Source organism: Thermobia domestica, chromosome 8 (genome assembly GCF_964235325.1).
Source record: "Thermobia domestica chromosome 8, izTheDome1.hap1.1, whole genome shotgun sequence".
Classification (NCBI taxonomy): domain Eukaryota; kingdom Metazoa; phylum Arthropoda; class Insecta; order Zygentoma; family Lepismatidae; genus Thermobia; species Thermobia domestica.
Window position 1 is genome coordinate 107,776,542 of NC_137461.1, and position 21,550 is coordinate 107,798,091.

Genomic DNA, 21,550 nt, shown 5'->3' on the forward strand with positions numbered 1-21,550 from the left:
TGGGAATAGAATTATTAAATTATAACAAATTACAGCATTAATCAAATTTAACTTATGTGTCTATTCGTTCAATCAATGATTTTGAAGAACGCATACGGGAAGATATACATTTATTGTTATATTCCGATAACACAGACGAGCATATATTTTATTTAAAAAAAAGAAAAAAAAGAAAAAGAAAAAAGAGTTAGATGGGGATGAAGAACATAATTGTAAATCCGTCACTGGCAACAGCAAAATTGTGAAATCAAGTTATTTCCTATCTTTTTCTTAATGATGCCAGGTGAATGTGGGTGCTGTACATTAAGATTGAAATTCGTTTAACATATAATTTTATCTTTTTAAAAAGTTAAAAGGAACATTTTTCAGAAATATAAATTATACTGTGAAAAATTAAATTGATACGAACAGCTCACTTTTCAAATAGTAAAGCAGAGTGGTATGAGAATCTAACGTTGTTCATGTGAATAACTGAAAACATCTCACCTTTCCTATGATAAAACAGAGTGATATGAGACTCTAACTTTGTTCATGTAACCATTTGAAAATAGCTCACTTTTCATGTAGTAAAGTGATATGAAGCTCTTTGATCATGTGGAAATTTTAACAGTTCAACTTTCAGGTTGTATAGCATGATCTTCTTTCTTTCTTCGATTGTTAAAGTTTAGTGTTCTCTTTTCAGCATAGAGGCTACATGAGAAATAGACCTACAATTTAATGTGAGTACGGTAATGCATTCACATTTTAAAATGCTCTCCCACCGGGAATCGAATTCGGGACTCCGCACATCCAAATGTGCACGCGCTGAGTCTTTCTATTCCAACTGTGCCCCTTCTGGCGCTGCTGTCATGTATGTTCAGTCTGTCTTGTTAGCCATTCTAAGTAGCTTAGGATCTTCCTTCGTCATGACCAAACGACTGAATGACAAATTGGCCACACAACTGAAGTCATTCACTTCTTTCCCCTATGCAAAGGGTGAGTTTTATTCGTCAGAGGGTGGCGAGGGTGAGGTCACAGTATATTTCGCATATTTGCAGAGGGCACGCCTGAAATAGACAGGCTCCTAGCCACTAGACTAGCGGGAAGGGCCAGTATGGTGATATTTGAGTTTAACGTCCCTTTCAGCAGCGAGGCTATATGAGACGGGACTTATTGATTAAAGTGGATTCCGAACCACATGAGCTCCCGCTGGGAATCGAACCCGGGTCTCCCACGACAAGAGCGTGTACACTAACCAGTTAGCCACAAAGGAGCTCTATAAACATGTGAATTGGTACCTTTCATGTAGTAAACCAGGGTGATCGGAGCTTGTTTCGGGATTTAATATTGAATATAGAGCAGGAGGGTTTGCTCTTATTTTTATGAGGTATTTCGTTTATATGATCATTCAACAACTCACCTTTCATGTGATAAAGCAGGGAGATAATAAGACTTTAGCTTTGTTCATATGACCACATTAGCGACAATTATGCTTCCATTTCGTCACTGTATGGACTTGGTAAGTCTTCTATTGCTACAGTTGTCACAGAGCTGACCAAGGAAATTTCTTCCGCTGTGTTAAAGTAATGTACTTTATTTTAATAAACGTAATATGAATAGTCAGTACAGTGTAACCATGACAAACGACAATGGTTAAATCCGTATCGCATTTACTCAACCACAAGTAAAGAACATACTCTGTCAGCCACAAATATTACCAAATTGTCTTGTCATTCAATTATGTCATTTAACAGTACAACTGGGCTGAAGAGTATTTGTTCTGGAAGAAGTTATGCTAAAGCTAACAGATGGTGTCCGTGACCGGAACGAACATTTAAAATAAAATAAAATCTACAGATGTTCATAACAGTCTTTCTATGCTTTCTTTTACATACTCAGTGAACACATTTAAGTGAGTCCAAACGCATAGCTGCTGTTGTTGACCCGTTCAGAAATATTAAATACAAACCAAGGTTGCCAACTCATTAATAAACATATTCTTCAGAATTAAGTTATAGAAATTACCGATCATTATCACATTAAAATTGGTTTTAAAAGACTGGGGGACTTCAAGTACAAGTATACAGTTTTGCAGCGACGTAACTTAGATTTTTTTTCTGGAGGGGCAAGCATTAATGCGCATATTTGGGCCTCCTATTTCCAACTTTCTCTTACTCTTTATGGGTCCCCCAGGGCGTGTGGGGTCTTACGCACGGCAAGGTCTGCGAGACCGTTAGTTACGCCCCTGGGACCGTTCCATGCATGACAAATTAATTAAGGGAACAATATTGACAAATCTCAAAGCTATACGAATAAATATTCTCTAGAGCCGAATTTCTAGAGCCTCTTATATCGAAATGGGCCCACGATTCATTCTTGTCTTATTTACCTTTTGTGTGCTGTTTTGTTTATGTAATGTAGTAAACCTGTTTCGCTGCTTCATTTATGATTTCGTGTTCGTATCGTGCATGGAGTAAGAAAATTTTGTCTTAAAATGCTCCCCTCCTCGAACAGCGGGAAACTTCCCTGGGGGAGAAGGGCAATTGCCCCCCTGCCCCCACAAGTTACGGCAGTTTTGTATATGCTAAACAAGAGCATCGAATTCAAGATTTCAATGAACCAAGGTCGTCGAACTTTTCGTAAAAACGATCTCTGTCTGACTGTATGTGAAGCTCAGGATGGCTCACGACTGGATCCATTCTAAACCAAATTTTCAACAGATTCTTAGAAGGAAGTAGTTCTCTTTCTTCCCGTGACCAATCGAACAAAGTGGCATATTTAATTCACTGATGAACAAAAATAATAATAATAAACCTACGAATTTACTCGAAAACTGCTCTAACTGGCTGATCGACGATGAAACAATCGCGTGGTATGGGTAAAACTGTTATTATTATTATTATTATTATTATTATTATTATTATTATTATTATTATTATTATTATTATTATTATTATTATTATTATTATTATTATTATTATTATTATAGGGATTTATTTGTGGGGGTTCGAAAACTTGTTATCTACACTCCCTATGGACATAACGAAAATACCTTTTTTGCAGATATAAGCTTAAGTACAGTTAGGTTTAGTAAATACTATACGTGAACATTTGCAACGTTACTTATTCGCGAACATTCATTATTTGCTAGTGGTAGACTATGTTTCATAGACATACCGGTAATCAAAATAAAATCTAGGATCTATCTGGCGCTACTAATTTATACAACACCATAATAGAATTGGTTCAACTGATTATGATTAGTCTACATTAACGGCTGATTTGTTCATGTAATACAGTGGAACTTGTATAATTGGAATCTCAAGGGATTTATCAAGAATTATTGTTGTTTCCACGTAAAACGCGGAGCATTTGACTCAAGTTGAAAAATTGTATATACAATATGTGCATAGGTTTCTCTTAAAAAAAAAAAAAAAAAAAAAAAAAAAAAAAAAACTTCTAACAATGATTTTAATTTTAAATGTTTATACGTAATTATACGTTATTTCAAAGCGCTTGCCAATTTTACTCTAATTGTTACAATGGTAGTTGGAAGTGGACTGCGCAGCTCACGTAGAAATTACTTCAAAAGATGGATATAACAGATCACTAGAGTTCGATTTCCAGAGGTTTTATTTGTGCAAGAATTCCAATCAGTGATAATTTCTGTTGGTGGCCTGGGGAGAATTTTTCCCGAAGTTACGAAATCCCCTAGGGATTTTTTTTTTCGATCGTGCTGAACCTAGGTTGCCAGTATTTTCGGAGTACTACTTTCATTCCCTGTTTATTCGAACATAGATTTGAATTATAGAGGCTAAATATCTGCTTAGAACTATCAGGGGAAAATGATTAGTCTATTTTTGTTCTCGAGGTTTCTTTGCTGGGAAAGGAAGGAAATTATTAAATAGTGCGAATTATAAATGGTTTTAGATTTATCCATTGTCATTGTTTAATTGATTATGGTCATCGTTCTCCTTCTCAACATTTTTCATATTTTCTCAAAATGCCACAGAAATCGAAAAAATTATATTATAAATTTATCTGCATATTTGTTTAGTATTTAGAAAAGACTACTTGCTAGTTAGTGAAATAATTTGTGTTATCGATATGTTCCTCATTGTTGAATAATACGCCTTTAAAACAATTGTGACGTTAATGGCTTGGACAAGGAACTGGGCAAAAACAAAGACAATCTCAAAAATATAATCTGAAACCTACTTCAGCTTCTTATGTTATCCTTACACCATTGTATCATTAAAGAGTTCTAAAGCAAAGCTTTCGCTGATTGCATTAGCATTCTTTACTGCATAGCCCAGGGGTTTTCAAACTGTGCGGCGCGCCTCCCTGGGAAAACGCCGAAGGATGTTAGGGCAGGCACGAGGACTTTCGTAAAAAAAAGATCTGTGTCGTGACATTTCAAAAATTTGCCGAGATTTAATAAATTGTGTGACTCAAAACAAGCTCATACATCCCATTGACTTTGCTCAACATTTAAATGGGCCGGTTTTTATTATTTTAATTCTCTCTCTGCTCGTACTTTTCAGTTCTAACATAAATATCTGACTTACCACAGCTTATAATTATTTACTCCGGCTAATAACATTAAAAGGTGTAGTCAGTGTGTACAATGTAGATCACCTGTGTTAATGAGATATTTCCATTAGTGATTAATAAATGAAACATAGTTTATCATAGTGATAGGCTTTCTTTTAGTAATACGTGTATCTATGTTGTTGACACATTTCATTTTTGACAGGGGTGGCACGCTCAGATTTTGGTGGTTGAGGGGAGCCTCATCTGCAAAAAGTTTGAAATAGACAGAACAGCCTGGTTTTAATTTAGGTGTGTCTATAGTATTGATGAAATGATTTTTTTTTAGTTTAACGTCCCACGATTATAATCTTTAGGCTAAATGAGACGTATAATTAATGAGTAAATATTTGTGAAATTAAAATTTCTGTGTCCTCACACCGGGAATAAAACCCGGTACGATGCGCACCAAAGACGCACGCGCTAGCCACCAGATTAGTGCGGGGGCTCTATAGTATTAGTATCCCGAAGAGAGTATCGAATAGTATCAGAAGCGAATACCAGTTTAAGTCATTTCTGGAGTAAAAAAAAAAGATTAATGAGTAGTTACACTCTAGGTTGATTGGTTTACCATTACGTCCTTACTGCACAAAGATTATGAAGGACAACATATCCAAAAACGTCGGGACTTGAATCCGGTTCAGTTAGGGAATACATAGATAATCGTGTAAGGGCATCTTACAAAATTCTTTCTTACTACGATACCTCTATCTAAAGGAGCTGAGTACAAGGCAATACCACAGACTCTGACTATGAATGCTAGGGATAGCCTACGGACAGTGACGTACGCAGAGGGGATTTCGGATTTTAACCCTTCCTTCAACAAGGTATTGTTTTTAAAAATAAGAATTTACCAAATTAAGATATAAAAAGAAACCCTGAAAAGTTGTGAACTTGATAGCATGAACACCCCTTCTTGAAATTCTGTGTGTATCACGCCACTGTTTACGAATATCGGATCGGATCGGATATATCGAGGAATTATCATTATTGGTTTGTCGAATGTTAAGGGTCGTTCGGTTGTTATCTGTTAATGTAGACAATCTGTCAATCTTGTTTATTTTACGATAATGTTGAGAATCTTGGCGAAAATAGTCTTTCCCACTACATATTTCAGAAACGGGTCAATCATTTTGATATAGTGTCACTATATCTGATCAGTAACGTTACAAACAAATCTGTATCCAAAGAAATTTTTGGAAGTACCTAAGGAAGCAAAGGCTCCTGTCCGTCACTTACCCATGGTGTATCTCTCCAGATGAATCAATTTCCCCCTTCTAAGCCGGCGACACAACACAGCGGTGGAGTCTGGTCGTCATAACATCACACTACTACATAGACAAATAGTGAAACACGTGAGTCATTAGAGGAAGGAACCCGACAACAACTGGCTGTAGGAAGAAAGAAGAACCGATGGATGGGAAACAGGCAACTCCGCTCCATCGTTGGTTGCGAGGCAACCGGCAACCTCGCTAGCTCCACGATCATCTACCATCACGTATCCGCTACGTCACATAATGACGTCACACTCCTCTACCTCCTTGCTGTTTTTGAAGTTTTTTTTCCCTAAAGATGAGGGAGGGGTTCTTTGTGCATCCCCTCTCCCGACGCAATCTTTATTTTTGTTATATGAGACACGCCTACCGGTTATTTAAAAACCCGAGGAGAACCCTCCATGCTGGAGATAACGAAACACAACTTTACATAGGTACTACTAGAAGAAACACTTCGTATCTTCATTACTAACTGATAAACAATTTGAAATTACAGTCATTATCGAGATCAACCTTCTATATCTCGATAATTCATACGTATAGCTGATCCCTGATTCATATTTTAAAAAAAGGGAGATAATCAACTTGGTACATAACATGATACTATATACTTTCATTGAATTGAGGCATGTTCGTGTAAAATCGATTTTATTCTACTTTTATAGCTTGGAAGTACAAATTTTAAAGCCAAATTATATTTTTTAATAATGCATGTTACAAGTTTCAAAAAAAAAAATAAAAATAAAATAAAATAAAATAAAAAATAAAAAAAGGAAAGGAAAGCAATGCAAGAAAAAGTTATGTCTGATACGAACGGTCTCAGGTTCGACTTTAATTCTGTGAGTTTAGGGGGACATGTGTATTCTCAGCTTTTGTTTTCTCGTTGCTTCAAAGTTATCTACATTCCTCCAATTTTTCCATTGCCATAGAACATTTTTAGTAAAGATCCCTTTTCATTTTCATTCCAGGCTTTTAAAGATGTTTCTCTCACATAAGGAGTATTAACTTCAATAGTACTTCCTTCGTGAACTTTATGCTCCAAGAAACTTAGATTTTTTTGTGTGTGTGTGTGACTCGCGTGAACATAAAGTTCTAAAAGAGAATATTATGAGTTCAAGCGCTCACGTACACATACAGAAAATATATTTCTGAGTTTTAAACTGCAGAAACACGTATACTTCAGTTCTTCAGTAAAAATAATCGATACATTTTTAATCTTGGAATTTTATGTACTGCACACGAAGTTTTCAGCAACTTACATCACACTGGAAATAAATTTCCTTGGTGAGCTCCTTCGTGGTTATATGGTTAGCGCACGCGCCTTTGGTGTGGGAGACCCGGGTTTCGATTCCCAGTGGAAGCTCACGTGGTTCGGATTCCACTTTCCGTCTCATATAGCCTCGCTGCTGAAAAGGACGTTAAAGTCAAAATCAACTCAACTTGACAAATTTTCTTGAGTTTGAAACTGCTCATTACTAAACTTCGACAATTTTACATTCATGATTGAGCAGAGTTTAATCACGGGCAGGTTCACATCTCACTATTTAAAAATAAATATCTTTAATAGTCTTTTATGACAAAGATTATACAAAGAGTTCTGCAATTACATGTCCACGTTTTAAAATGGTATACTACGCTCTGAAAGTAACTGAATTAGGATTTCTGACCACAGACAAGAAAGGAGGATTGACTGAAGATGCAGAAATACGCAAAGATTGAAATGAAAACTTCTTTCTTCTTCTTCTTGTATGACTCAACCATTCTTACTTTCTGAAATCCATATCAATAGAGCTCTATTGATTATTCTCTCAGTTAAATGCACCATTCAATCATTAAAGAATAGCATTAAAAAAAAGAAGAAAATGAATTTCCGATACACTATATATACACTCATAAAGAGACAACTTGCACTGATTTTTGTACTGTTTCTCAAGGGTATATCCTTGATTAGAAACAGACTCGGTATACGACAAAATGATTTTATGATCTTTTAAGAATTTTCATAAGAAATAAGTCTGTATTTGAAATACTTCCAATTATCTCATGTTATAACTACACGTGTCCGACTTTTTCTTATTCCTTCAGCTAACAGTGAGCTTTTATACGCCCGTTGACAAGTCCTAAGACTAATGAGTTTTTTTTTTTTCTTAGGTTCAGACATGGAAATGTTTTTTCCATGTTTCTCAATCTTCGGTTTCCTCTTTTAACTCCCAATATTTTCATCATCTTTTTTCAAACCAACGATCAGTTGTGTTCTTCTTCTTCTTACTCATCGTTTTCTTTCCATCTTTCCCTCTATGGCGGTATGAAGAACACAATTTCTTCGCAAGATGTATCAAATCCAATTGGCCTTTCATGAAGAATGCTGGCTAAAAGCGTGCTCTTCTCTCCTATCCGTTTTAAACATCTTTGTTTGTTATTGTCTCCATCCATTTATCTTCTCTATCTTCCTCCAATCCACATTTCGAAGCGCTCTAAATATTTCTCTAACTTTCGCAATATTCAAGTCTCTGAACCATACGGTTCAATATTTCACTTAACCAGCTTCTTTCTTACAAGTTAGTATAATATTAAGCTTGGTAGTTAAGTCATCTTTTTTTTTTGTTGAATGCTTCTTTGGTTACGGCTGTTCTTGACCTTATCTGTTTGGTGCAGTAAGTGTCTCTCGTCAAAATACTTCCCAGATATTTGAAATTATCTACCTCATCAAGTTATTTTTATTCTACTCTGACCCGTAAGGGCGCATTTCCACGGCATATTGTCTTGCCTTTCGAATTTTCGACGCTGATTTTCCATTCCATATTGTTTCCCACTATCAACTATTTTGTTCATCACTTCCTGTAGCCCTTCTTCAGTTCTAGCTATAATAACCGTATCATTTGCATCCCTGACATCATTAATGATATATGTATATTTTTTCACATTATTTTTGAATATAAAATATAAATATTTTAAATAAAAAATACTGAATAGTTAATATGAAAGTATTCAATTAAGTTGAAATGGGTCGTACGTATCTCTATGTATGTAAGAGGCCATGAGTACTTGTCACAGAGGGTTCTCTGTGCACGGTTACAAACCAGACGAGATGAGATACGAGGCGAGACAGCGCTCTTTCAATAGAAACATATACACTTTCCGAGAAGAGACAACACTTTCTCAACACCTATGCGAGACGAGACAGCCTTAACTCTTGTCTTATGAATAACCCTAAATATGAGGGTAAGAATGAAGATGCATAACTACTGTGTAGAAAAAGAAGAGATCACCGACGTGAGATTTTGACAATATCAAGCTATTATTATTAATAACTAACTAACTAATTTACTCACTCTATGGCCTATGGAATCCCGAGGTTCAATGCCGCGCTCACAAAAGCTCTCCACTGACTTCTATCCTTAGCTAACTGCATCCAGTTTCTACTTTGTATTCCAATCTCTGCGAGATCCATCTTAATATTGTCCTCCCATCTGCGCCTAGGTCTTCCTAATGGTCGTTTTCCGATTGATCTTCCAGTCAAGACTTTGAAAGCGTTTCTACTTTCTTCCATTCTAGCTACATGACCTGCCCACCTAAGCCTCCTAGACTTGACGACCCTAACAATGTTGGGTAAACCTTATAAATTATGTAGTTCATCATTATGAAGTTTCCGCCATTCCCCATTCCCGTTTCTCTTGGGTCCGAATATTCGTCTCAGGATCTTGTTCTCAAATATTTTCAGTCTATGTTCTTCCCTCAGAGTAAGCGACCATGTTTCGCAACCATACAGAACAACAGGCATGATTATCGTTTTATATATTTTAAGCTTCAAATTGCTCGACAGAATTCGCGACAAGAGATTTTGAACCGAATAGTAACACGAATTCCCTGCTTTTAATCGACATTTAATTTCTTCATGAATATGATTCTCGTCTGTTAATATTGATCCTAAGTATTTGAAAGTATCCACTTTATCAACAGTATTATTATTATTATTATTATTATTATTATTATTATTATTATTATTATTATTATTATTATTATTATTATTATTATTATTATTATTATTATTATTATTATCATTATTATTATTATTATTATTATTAGTAGTAGTAGTAGTAGTATTACTAGTGTAAGCTTTGTGTTGGTATGTTTGTCTAGACGGTGGCGTAGTCACCGGTAAGACCAGGCAACTAGACGCCTCGGATTCGATCTATGATCGTTTGTTCAATGCTGATCAGGGATTCACTAACTCCTCAAATAGTTGCCTTGGGGAAAGTGCGGAGATCAAGATTGTACGGAACCTTACTTTCACACCACTCGTGAGCCACACTGGCCAAACCTTAATGGGAAGTGTACCTTCTCCTCATATCTATCTGATATTTAAAGATATCTTGTAGCATGTTATTTGTAACTAACTTAAACTTATTCAAAAATATGCTATTTGTATAAAGAAACGTTTTTTCATTACTTAATAAAATCCTTAAAATGAAACATTGATGACAAATATATATATATATATATATATATATATATATATATATATATATATATATATATATATATATATATAGCAACGCTAATTTAAGTAAATTTAAAGATCCACTACTTACACGTATGCTTCATAAATTATCCTGAATGATTTTTTTTTTTTTTTAAGCTATGGCAAATATGGACAAAATGTATTGTAGCAAATTCGAAAGTAATGGATATACGAACAAACATATGGACAATAGCTCCATTAAAATAAGATAATGCTGTATAAACATTCACAATGCATTATTTCGTGATGAGATAAAACTCAGTCCAACCCTGCACTATTCGATACAAAGGCGGCAGCAGCTGTTGAAGTAGTTCAGAATGCAGATGACATCACTGACAGGGGAACGAAGATAAGCATTTTTTTGTTTCCTGATATAAGAACTGAATGAATAAGAAAAAAGAGATAAACTGGTTCGAAAAAAAGGCACCATTGTACTTTGATATAAGATCATCCACGCATGAATTAGTAACAATGTGGCCAGATGTTCTTGTACTTTGTCCAGCCCACATGTGTGAGTGAAATTCCGATGATGGAGAGTGGAGGAAGTCCATTGACACATCAATGATAATATAATCGGAAGTATTCAAGATACGCAACAATTCACTGCTCCAAATACTGAGGAAATTTTGGATACTATACGAGACTTAGGGCAGGAAAGAAAAACTCAATTCAAATCCGATTTTTGGATTATCATTAATCCATTTTTTCCTACAGATACCATCAGATAACATCTATTTATAATACAAAATCATCTCAGTCTGTTAACTAATTTCCAATAGTTAATAATCGGCCCTCCGCTACGTTTGCTGATTGCATATCGGCCTAATTTTCTTTGAAAATGGATAGTGATGATGATGATGATGATGAACGTGAACGTGCTTTCCTGTTCATTATTAGAAACAAAAAGCAGTATTAAATGTAAATAAGGTTGTAATTATATAAAATCCACAAATATTTCTTCCATGTCAAGGACTCCTCATGAATACAATTTAGTTACTAAATAACATGAACACACTATATAAACTACAGGTAGTTCTTATCGTCTACGTTTAGGGCAGTGCAATATTTAACAAGCTTTACCGCCAACCCACATGAAGCATACTACTACCATTAACAGGCCGTAACGATATGTATATTGTATTAATAGTTAATTTGTGTAATCGCAAGTTGGTTGGGCAACCTAAAAATAAATAAATAAATAAATAAATAAATAAATAATAAATAAATAAATAGAAGTAAACAACTAGAACGTTTAATTATTCACAATTTTAACCTATAGCGTACAGTTAGCCGAAGGCTTGGGGGAAACGAGTAGCAATTTTGAAGGCGTTTTCACGATCAGGGCAAGTTTAGTTAACCTATTGTTTTGCTTTTGAAACTTTATGCCCATAAGAGTAATGTATAGCAAGCCACTATTAAATATCTTAAAATGATTTTTTTAAAGGTTGTAAAATAGTAAAATTATATCTCCTTCAAGTGATAATTATATTTAATTGACTCAATTAAACCCAAGCAACTTGGGTAGCTCGACCATAGTAAGTAAATGTTCTAAATCTATGAAATGCCTGGAACATTATGCAACCCATCACACAATTGAATTTATATGGTTGCATAACTAGTCAGGGAAATACTGTTAGGCAGTTTGTTGAATTTTACGGTGTATTTTTTACATTTTAATTACTACTCGTAAATACGTTGTAGAAATAAATAAATAAATTAAATAAACTTGAAGGTAACTTGTCTAAATTTAGTTGCTTCAACGCACTACAATCCCCCGTTATTTTCTATGTTGGTGTAAGAGATGCCTGATGCCTTCTCTAATATTGTCCATAAACAGCAGTAATCTTTTACCTTATTTATCTCATTTCTTTCCTCGATATTAGCGTCGTTTTCAGCAGCGAGGCTATGTGAGAATTGGACCTACAGCTTAACGTGGGATCCGAACCACATGAGCACCTGTCAGAAATCGAACCCAGGTTTCCAACGCCAAAGGCACGTACGCTGACCGCTTAGCCATGAGGTCCTTTATCTTGCTTCACACACTCTACCACATTTGAAAATAGTAATTTCTTCTTTAAAACAATATATAGCTTTTTTTTTTACTCTATCTATCCGTATTATTGATTTTCTCTCCTCAATTTTCGTTAACATTGATTTGTTAGGTTTTCGTTGCACTCAACACATTTTCTCTGTTCTTTTTCAAACCCACATTTCAAAAGCTGCAAGTGGCTTTTTTAAAATCTTTTTTTACCTAGTAATGTCCACAGTTGATGACCCTTAGAGTACAATACTCCACATGCAACACCTGGAAGTCAGCGCCTATAGGATTATCCATGAGACGAGACGAGATGAGACGGGACATAGCTCTTTGGATAGGAACAGGTATATTTTCCGAAACAACACATCAGTTTTACGTCACTTCTTTTCGAGACACGACAGTCTCAACTCTTGTTTCGTAGGCAATCTCAGGAGGCCGATGATATGGTCCTGTAATCTATCTCTTCTGGAGACGAGATACGAGTGTGATATGGAATGGCTTATACTATGAGAATTGATGTTGTATGATGGTCTAGTGTACACCAGTAAACAACACCGGATTCAAGTCCCACTCGTGGTTCGGAGCTCACATTAAGTGCATTGCTCTCGATGCGTTCGCAAACGTGTTTTTATGGCTCATGCGTACGCTTGGAATACGCTGACCATGTATTTAAATGCGGATGGCTAATCATAATGCTCAGAATACGTCGGCTCGAGCATATTTGGTGCGTTTCGGAACAATAGACCGTCTGCTGCTTCGGAATCAGTAAAACATGTCTAAAGGAAGGTGGGGGAGGGGGGAGGAAAGGCATGTTGCCGAGCAAGGGGATTTTAGTAAGAAACAGCTCCTTCGAAGACGTTTTGTGCAGAGTGTTGGAACTCTGCTATTATAAAGTATATGCGTGTATAACAAAAGAAAATTCACAAAAATATCAGGAAATTCCGAAAAATTAGCTAATCACCGAAAAATCTATGTAACACAATAGGCTTATTTCTCGTCATTCGCATGAAGGAGAATAAGGGTGAGGCAGTAAGGCCTGAAACCCTGACTGGCTCACAGTATGATTTATAACTCTGGCAAAAGTAAAATTACCGAGTAGCCACCTACGTTGCGTTTGCTGCTGGGAGTAACGCATCGGAAACGAGTCCTCGAACAGCCATAGTCTAACAGTAAGTCCCTCCTTCATAACCGCAGTCTTACATTAGAAAGCAAAACACAAAAACTGAAATTTGTTTGGAACATGGGAAATGTCTTTCCAAAAAGACTGGTTTTATGACAAGCTCTAAAATAGAGTTTTAATTGAAAAGCTTTTGGGAAAAGACACCTTTGGATGGGCCCATAAAATGAGAAGATAATATAAAATTTAATCTCGGGAAATAGGCTAATAAAGGATCTTATTTGGATTGTCGCGGTACAGGATATGGAAGACGTTTGTTTCTATGGTGATGATCATCCGAGTTTCTTAATTATGTTCAATATCTGCGCTATCTTTTTTTTCTTTCAACCCGATTGATTTATACGGGGAAGTACTATTTTCTTTGTTTGAAATTAATTGGATTTTTAAAGGTTTGATTTTTACTGATTTCTTTGTTGAAGTGTAATACCGCCCAGCCATTAAATCATTGCTTAGTTCGTGCCAGAACGCCCAGTCACAAACGACTGATATCTCTTGATAATTACATTCACCTGAAGTGCCATAGCGCCCATTCCTATTACGATAGTCTATGCATAGTCACAGAGAGTGCAGATATTTTTTTTTCTTTTATTCCATTTCATTAATTGTTTTTCTCAAAATTTAATATATAGAATATTACGGACAAAATGCTTGTTAAAGTGCAAAAAAAAAAAAAAAAAAAAAAAAAGTAAACTTTTTTCCCTTTCAACCCGAATTGAACAAACACCGAAACTTAAGTCCGGTTATATACTTACACACCAAATGCAAACAGATAGTTTGAGGTTTTTCTCTTTTTCTAAATATGTACAATATCTTTCCAAACCTCGGGTAATATGTAGTACTAAAACTAATAATTAATTTTCATTTCAGTGCTACTTTTCTCAGTTTTCTTTTGTTGCGAAAATATATATTAATTCTTATTTTATTCGTTCAAGGTAAGAATTATTACGAAAAGATGTATAACAAGGAAGTATCTCATACATCTTCTCATCTCTCATATGCTATCGTATTTCTAAGCTAAAAATAACATGTGGAAATTTTGTTTCTTCTTTATTTTGTAATACGTTCTATGTTCTAAAAAGATCTCTCTCCCAAATTTTTATATTGTCTTTTGTTTTATAGAAACTTTGCAAAATACATGGAATCATTGCCCTTCCATGTGTTGATTCTCTTCATATAGTTAACAGTCTTTGAACCATATACATTTCTCTATAGACAGTATTCGATACCGACACGAATGTACACTTTTTTGGAATTGCATTCAATTATGAATGGGGATTACTGATCCCAATTTGAAGAATAATCCGAGGTATAAGTGAACTTCATTTGTAATTCTTTTTGTGTTAGTGAAGTGTAAGAATGATTAATTACATCTACATCGTCTCTGATGCTACTACGTTACAGAGGAACTAAGTTGGTAGAATAACTTAGAAAAAAATTAGTTTTCTTTCATGCGCAAAATATTACTTTCCATTCCTTAATTAATTGATCGATTGATTTCATGTTCATGTCCACTTTATCTCCCGAGTTCTATAATATGAATCCCAATATTTAAAGAGGAATAGATACAAGTAGCTTTATATTTAGATGTGCATTTCCATTTCTCATTTTCTGATAATGGGCGTTTTGGCACTCATATCAGTGCCAGAGTGATTTTTCTTCAGCTCATAACATCTTTTGTTCGATACTGAGCGTTTTGGCACGAATCAGGCACATTTTTAATGAGTGGGCGTTCTACTACTAGGCGTGCTGTCACCAAGTCATTTCTTCAAGGCTAGTCAAAATGTCTCGTGCTTTGTCGAAGTATATTTGCATTATATGTTTTTGAAGAAGAAATTGGTAATTAATTTCAAACCATCATTAAAATTCCAGTTCATTTTAAAGCTAAACGGATAAATAGTTCCCAATAGAAATTAATGGACTAAAAACATTAAAAAAAAAACGAAGATGGTACGAATACTCAACTGTTTTAAGCAATCAAGTTAATCAAAGAAGTTTACTATATACATGAATATATACTAAAGGCATAGGCTTAGAAATCGAAAAGACCCTCAGTGATTTACGAGCTAATTTCGACGTTTAGTTTATTTATTTAACAAATAAAAAGAAATTGTTTTGACCTCTTGTTCGATTAAAATCTATGTAAACTTGAGGTAGATAACATTATGTTAGTGAGTTTTCGCAAATTCTTCTATCGTAGTTTTACTTAAGCATATTATCATTCTTCTTTAGCGTAACAATACATAAGAGCGACACGTGAAAATAATTTTTAAAAATCACTTTATTTTATTTTGAGGATTATTTTTCTTGAAAACAGTAATTTACTTGTAGTTTTATTTTAATTAGATTTATTATACTAGTGACCAAAATGATAATAATAGTAGTAATAATAATAAAGTAATAATAATAACATGTAGCGGCCGACCTGAGGCGCCTTCGGGCCGACCTAATTTTTTGCTTTTCTTACTGTTATTAAATTCATAATTACTATTTAAAAACCTTTTACTTGCTTTATTGCCATGTAATTATTGCAGGTATTAGTCAATGTTAAATTTCTCTCTTTATATTTTGTTCTTTCTGTGGAATAACTAAGCCAGACGAATACTTAAAGTTAGCTGTTTTCTCGTAAGAGGAAACTCATATCTTTTTCTCCCCTCTTTGCATCTTGAGAAACAGATCTGAATTGGTAACCTATAACCTTCGATTCGCTGCACGTGCAAGGGAATATCTAACCCTTGTGTCTTATCTGAGAGTCTGATGTTATTTTCTGAATACTCTCATTGTCCTCTGTTTAAGCCCAGATGTTCTCAAAAACATGGTAGACGTATAATTAACATTTTGGCGCCGAAGTTGACACTTCGAAAATACTAAATATGTCTATTTTGACACCGTATAAAATAAGTGTCTTGGGAACACTTGTATTTTTGGTATCATTGTGAAACGATTAAGAAACCTGTAAAATCTGGATAAAGCTTGATTTTCTTTGTAATATCAAATTAACCTTTGACTTTTAATTTGGATATTATGTACTAGATGACGCTAAAGCCTTATACTGTTTGTAATAACGCGCATGCGTGACTATTCTAGTTAACACCCTAAATAGTCGTTTAGATTATCAGTACCCAATCTAAACGTAAAGACTAATTTCATTGCACACGAGTATCCGCCCTTTTGGGAAGATACCACCCTACTATACTCCCACGTACGTAACGTGTGAATAAACTCCCTGAATACAAAATAGATGTACAAGCTGTTCTCAGGGGGAAATCATTGTGTGTCTACGAGGCACGAGCTTCGTGCTCGTCGCCGGGGGCTCCGGCCCACTCTTCGGGCTCAGGCTTCTGTCCTTCGCCCGCCGGACTTGCGTTTCTTCTCTGACTTTGTTAGAGTCATAGAGAGAAGAACTTAGTGCATTCTCAGAGTGTGTTATTACACTGTGTTAGTGGAGAACTCCGTCATCTCCGTTCTCCTACCAAGGACCATCTCTGTTTTCATTTCGTGTGTGCAATACAGCAAGAACTTTGTTACTGTGCTGAACGTTGTTTCTAGTAAGTTTACTAGTGCATTCTCAGAGTGTGTTATTACACTGTGTTAGTGGAGAACTCCGTCATCTCCGTTCTCCTACCAAGGACCATCTCTGTTTTCATTTCGTGTGTGCAATACAGTAAGAACTTTGTTACTGTGCTGAACGTTGTTTCTAGTAAGTTTCCTACTACTACATGCAGGCAGTCGTAATTCAATCTCTTCATTGAACTGCCCTTGTTTCTCTTTTATCATTGGTCATATTCTGACCCCTCTCAAGTTTCACGCATACGCCACTAGACTTGTGCGTCATCTAAAGTTACCTCTGATGTATAACAACTTATTGCTTATCAACTCTTCTGCGCTGTACAAAAGCAACTTACAATAAAACTCATACTACTTCTAACTCGGCGTCCCAGTCATTTAAAACGCCTATCTAACGTTTTCAAAGTACGACCTCACCTACTTATATTCTCTCAGAAAGTACCTCCGAAGAAGCCGTTCGTCGAAGTCATTATTATCACATCTCTTCCGTTCTCTGGTTCCTACGAGAACCACTACACCAGTCACGCCTGTTGAGGACCGAACTCTTTATCTTCTGTAGTTGAGTGAACCATCACCCTTCTGTGTGTGTGTTCTGCGACTCCAGTACTATTCCTGCATTCGCCGTGAGAATTCCGATTGGAGAAAGAACTTCACTCTCCGTAGGAAGTGGAAGCATCTCGTTGGTTTTACCGCTCGAACCAATACAGACATCTTCTGGGAATTCTTGGTTGCAACGAACATCTTGTTACCACGCTAAGCTCAACTGGACTTATACAGGACTCGACGATATCTCCAGAGGCCACTTGGAACTCTTTCATCTATGTAGGTGTTCAATTGCGAGGTGAGTGATTTAAATTGTTTTAGTGATTTTAATTGTGCATCTTGATTCCTCGCATCGACTCAGAATCACGTCTACTTCTGTGCACCCAATATCCGATTTCAACGTTTGTGTTTTTATAAAGTGATTCTACAACTAAGGTTGTTAGCGATAACTATCTCTTCCATTTTTATTGTTTTATCGATTAAATTGTTATTAGGCTGAATTATTTAAGTATAGCCAAGCCTGACCTTGTCTTGTGAAGTTTATGTATTTGAGGTCCATTAAGTGTGTTAATAATCCTGTCTCCATTGCATTAGCTTTAATTTTAATTCATTGTTGTATAATACGTGCCTAATTATTAAGTTGTCGTCCCGCTACAAATATTTATTTCTTTGCACGAGTCCTAGTTGTCTATTATTTTGGTGTGCTAATTAATCTCGTTGTTGTGTGGGCTTCACGTTAACTAGTGACCCCCCTTTGGAGCCGCCACTGCCCTAAAGTGCTGCCAATTACCTGCGGGACATTCATGGATCAAGGCTCCCTTATAATCTCGTAAACTCGTGCTTGAACTTTGTAATTAATTATTGTCATACATAGGCACTCATCCTGCTCTCTCTCTCTCTCTATCAACTCACCTTGCCGACAGCCTGGTTAGTCGGACATTGTTTGAACAGGACGGACCTCCTCCTTACCGTACTAATAAATTGCCGAGCCCCATAGACTGCTCAGCTCCATTACATTTTTAATGTCAGGCTACTCTCTAAGTCAGTGATATTCTTGAGACCTTTCGTGGTCCTTTATTAATTATTCTGTTAGTTTGATTTCGGCTACCTTTGGTAGAGATATTGTCGCTAATAATCTCTTTTTATGTTCGTGACCTGTGGTGGGACTCCCTCACCAGTGGCCGCAAAAGTTCTGATCGCCTCCTGCCACCGGCCCCGACATAAATTTGGTGTTCAACAGTGGGATTCGATCATTAGCTCGTCATCTAATAATGTGTTAATTGATATTGATTATAGAATCCTATGTTGCTTTTGTAAATGACAAAGCAGGAGTTATTTATATTATTACTTTCATTGTGTTATATTGTTTGCTTAGGGTCACATCTATATTCTAGATGAGTAACGTATAATTTAATGTTTAAATTGTGTTAATTGAAATGACAGGTTTCCTATTAAGTTGCTTGAAATTTAAATCTAAATGTAAACATTTTGTGTTGATGTGTTGCGTTGGGCAAATGCCCCCTTCTACCCTGAAAGTTTAGCTATCATTTTGCTTGTTCTAGAGAAGTCAATGAGGGAAGGAAAAAGAAACAGTCCATATATCAAAAGAATAGTTCGTTCCTTTTTCTTCAACACAGAGAGAAAACATCTGTTCTCTGTTAGTTTCCCCAGCTGGGCAAAACAAAAAAAAAAAAAAATATATATATATATATATATATATCTATATATTTTGTGAAAAGAAAAAGCGAGAAAAAGGAAATGTGTTGGTTAGCATTCCTCGGTTGTGTACTGCCTTAGTATTCTAAAAACTGTAGGGAAAAATATCAACATAATACCTTGAGAAGGTTTAAGGCGCCAAATACGGAACAGATACTTTCTTCTTCACCTATCGAGATGAAAGCTATTCCGTTCTGTATTCAAAGCTTCTCAACGTATTCTGAGTTCGATTCTTGCAATGGATTTTCGCGAGGTTCATTTCAAGAATCATCAGTCGTAAGGCTGGTGTAGGAACTCCAAGTATTCAAATTCTGCTTGTGTAATTAATGTACAAGTCAGTCAAAACAAACATCATTGAAATTTTGAAATTTATTTTGAAATTTTCATTCTGTGAGTCCTTATACTCACGCGTTGTTAGTTCTTTGATTGTGGGTAAATTCTGGATCTTTCCCCGACTGGCTTCTCAGCGTTAGTGGTAAATTAAATATTATGTTAGGTGCTAAAGAGATTCCTTACACGAACTATACGAACTAAAGCCTTAATATGTTTCGTTTCTCAGTAAAAGTTCATAATGAGATTCATTATTGTGATTTTGAAGCTTTCAAATTATTTTAAATTCTCTTGGAGGCCAATTTAATTTTATTGTTTATGAAAGGACGCGCTTTTTGTTAATTATGAGAGGATTAAGTATACCAAGATTGAAAGTTTAAAAGGGCAATAAATTCAGTTAGTAATTTGTTTTAAGTAGAGACCATTCTTAATAAGTTGTTGTAATATTAATCCTAACTCGTTATTTTATTATTTTAAGTCGTGTTTGAATAAAGACAACACTAATGTGGGACACCCCTGAAGTATAGTACCCTGTATTCAAAAACCGCGAGATCCCTTGTATTTTGATTAAATGATAAGAGCGTAAAGTATTAGGATATGCGTTAATGCTTTTGAAGTCCCTGGCATCAAAGTTTTGTAATTTGAATAAAGCTCTTGTAAACTTTAATTGCCAGTGTAAGGCTGTTTTATTAAGGAAGAAATATGTGAACTTAATGTAGTAGAAAGACTAATCCTAACAATTCCGTTTGTGCTTAGCTATTGTTATTAATTAAGGAGACGTTTAAATAATTTATTAGTAGACATTATTAATCAATGAATCTTTTCTTATTCATTATGTTAGAAGTTGAATTATCTATAAATTTATCACTTTCCGGTCACGATAAATTCGACCGTAGTCATTGTGTTAATAATTTCATTCGTTCAGGACGTAAAACCGTGCTCTGTAGTATTGTTATTAATTTTGCTATTCCTTGCCGAGCACTACTGCCTCGAGTTGTGTAATTATTTTGTAAATTTTAGCGAGCTATCTAATTTTGGAACGTGTCGTTGGGAGACACCCTGTCGGAAAAGATTGAGACAGTGATCATACCTCTCCCTTGTTCCAGCAGTAATTCATGGAGTCTAGATTAGGTTAGGATGTGTCAATTCCCTTTCCTAAAAAGAGTACCAATTCCATCAAACGTGATAATTAACTATAATTATCAGCCCCAAAGCGTACATTGGTCGTTCAGAGAATTGCCACCTGTTTCTATCGCTTGTATTAGCTGAGAATCGTGCAATCTCTGATGATTATACTCCGTTGAATCGATCTTATTGTACCAATTCCATCAAACGTGATAATTAACTATAATTATCAGCCCCAAAGCGTAAATTGGTCGTTTCAGAAAATTGTCGCTTGTTTCTATCGCTTGTATTAGCTGAGAATCGCGCAATCTCTGATGTGGATCCTCTGTTATATCGACCTTATTGTATAAGGGTGCGTCCGCGTAATTGTAAGGATGTTAAGCCGGATCTTTGAGAAGGCTTACCCCCTTAAAGGTACGGGACCCTCCTATTACATCCCAGGTCGCTATGGACCCCCTAGGTCCCGCAGCTGTTTATTATCGTTCAGTTTACTAACGAACGACCAGAGAATGCTTGGTTCTTTCGGAAGGAAGCCCAGTGTTTCGTTCGAAAGACACCCTATGGTGTTAAAGTTTTAATTATGTGCTTTTCGAGATGGTAATGATATGTATGGAAGCTAATGTTGTATTTAAATGGTCATGAATGTTCTTGCTCGCGAGTGCCTAATCTAATCAAAGGTGCGTTTGTGTAGA

At 35.6% G+C, this 21,550-nt stretch overlaps 1 protein-coding gene across 3 annotated transcripts in view; it reads right to left on the reverse strand.

The window, feature by feature from the left end:
• The window catches only part of LOC145693133 (cytospin-A-like), a 491,676-nt gene that overhangs the window by 305,187 nt on the left and 164,939 nt on the right, over positions 1-21,550 (reverse strand). The window contains exon 1 of one of the 3 annotated variants that reach the window (XM_081768864.1): positions 5,809-5,930. The exons of the other annotated variants lie outside the window; for them this stretch is intronic. The gene's annotated coding sequence lies outside the window, so the exon portion shown is untranslated. Of the gene's footprint in view, positions 1-5,808; positions 5,931-21,550 lie in introns of those variants that run through there. 3 annotated transcript variants of the gene reach the window in all.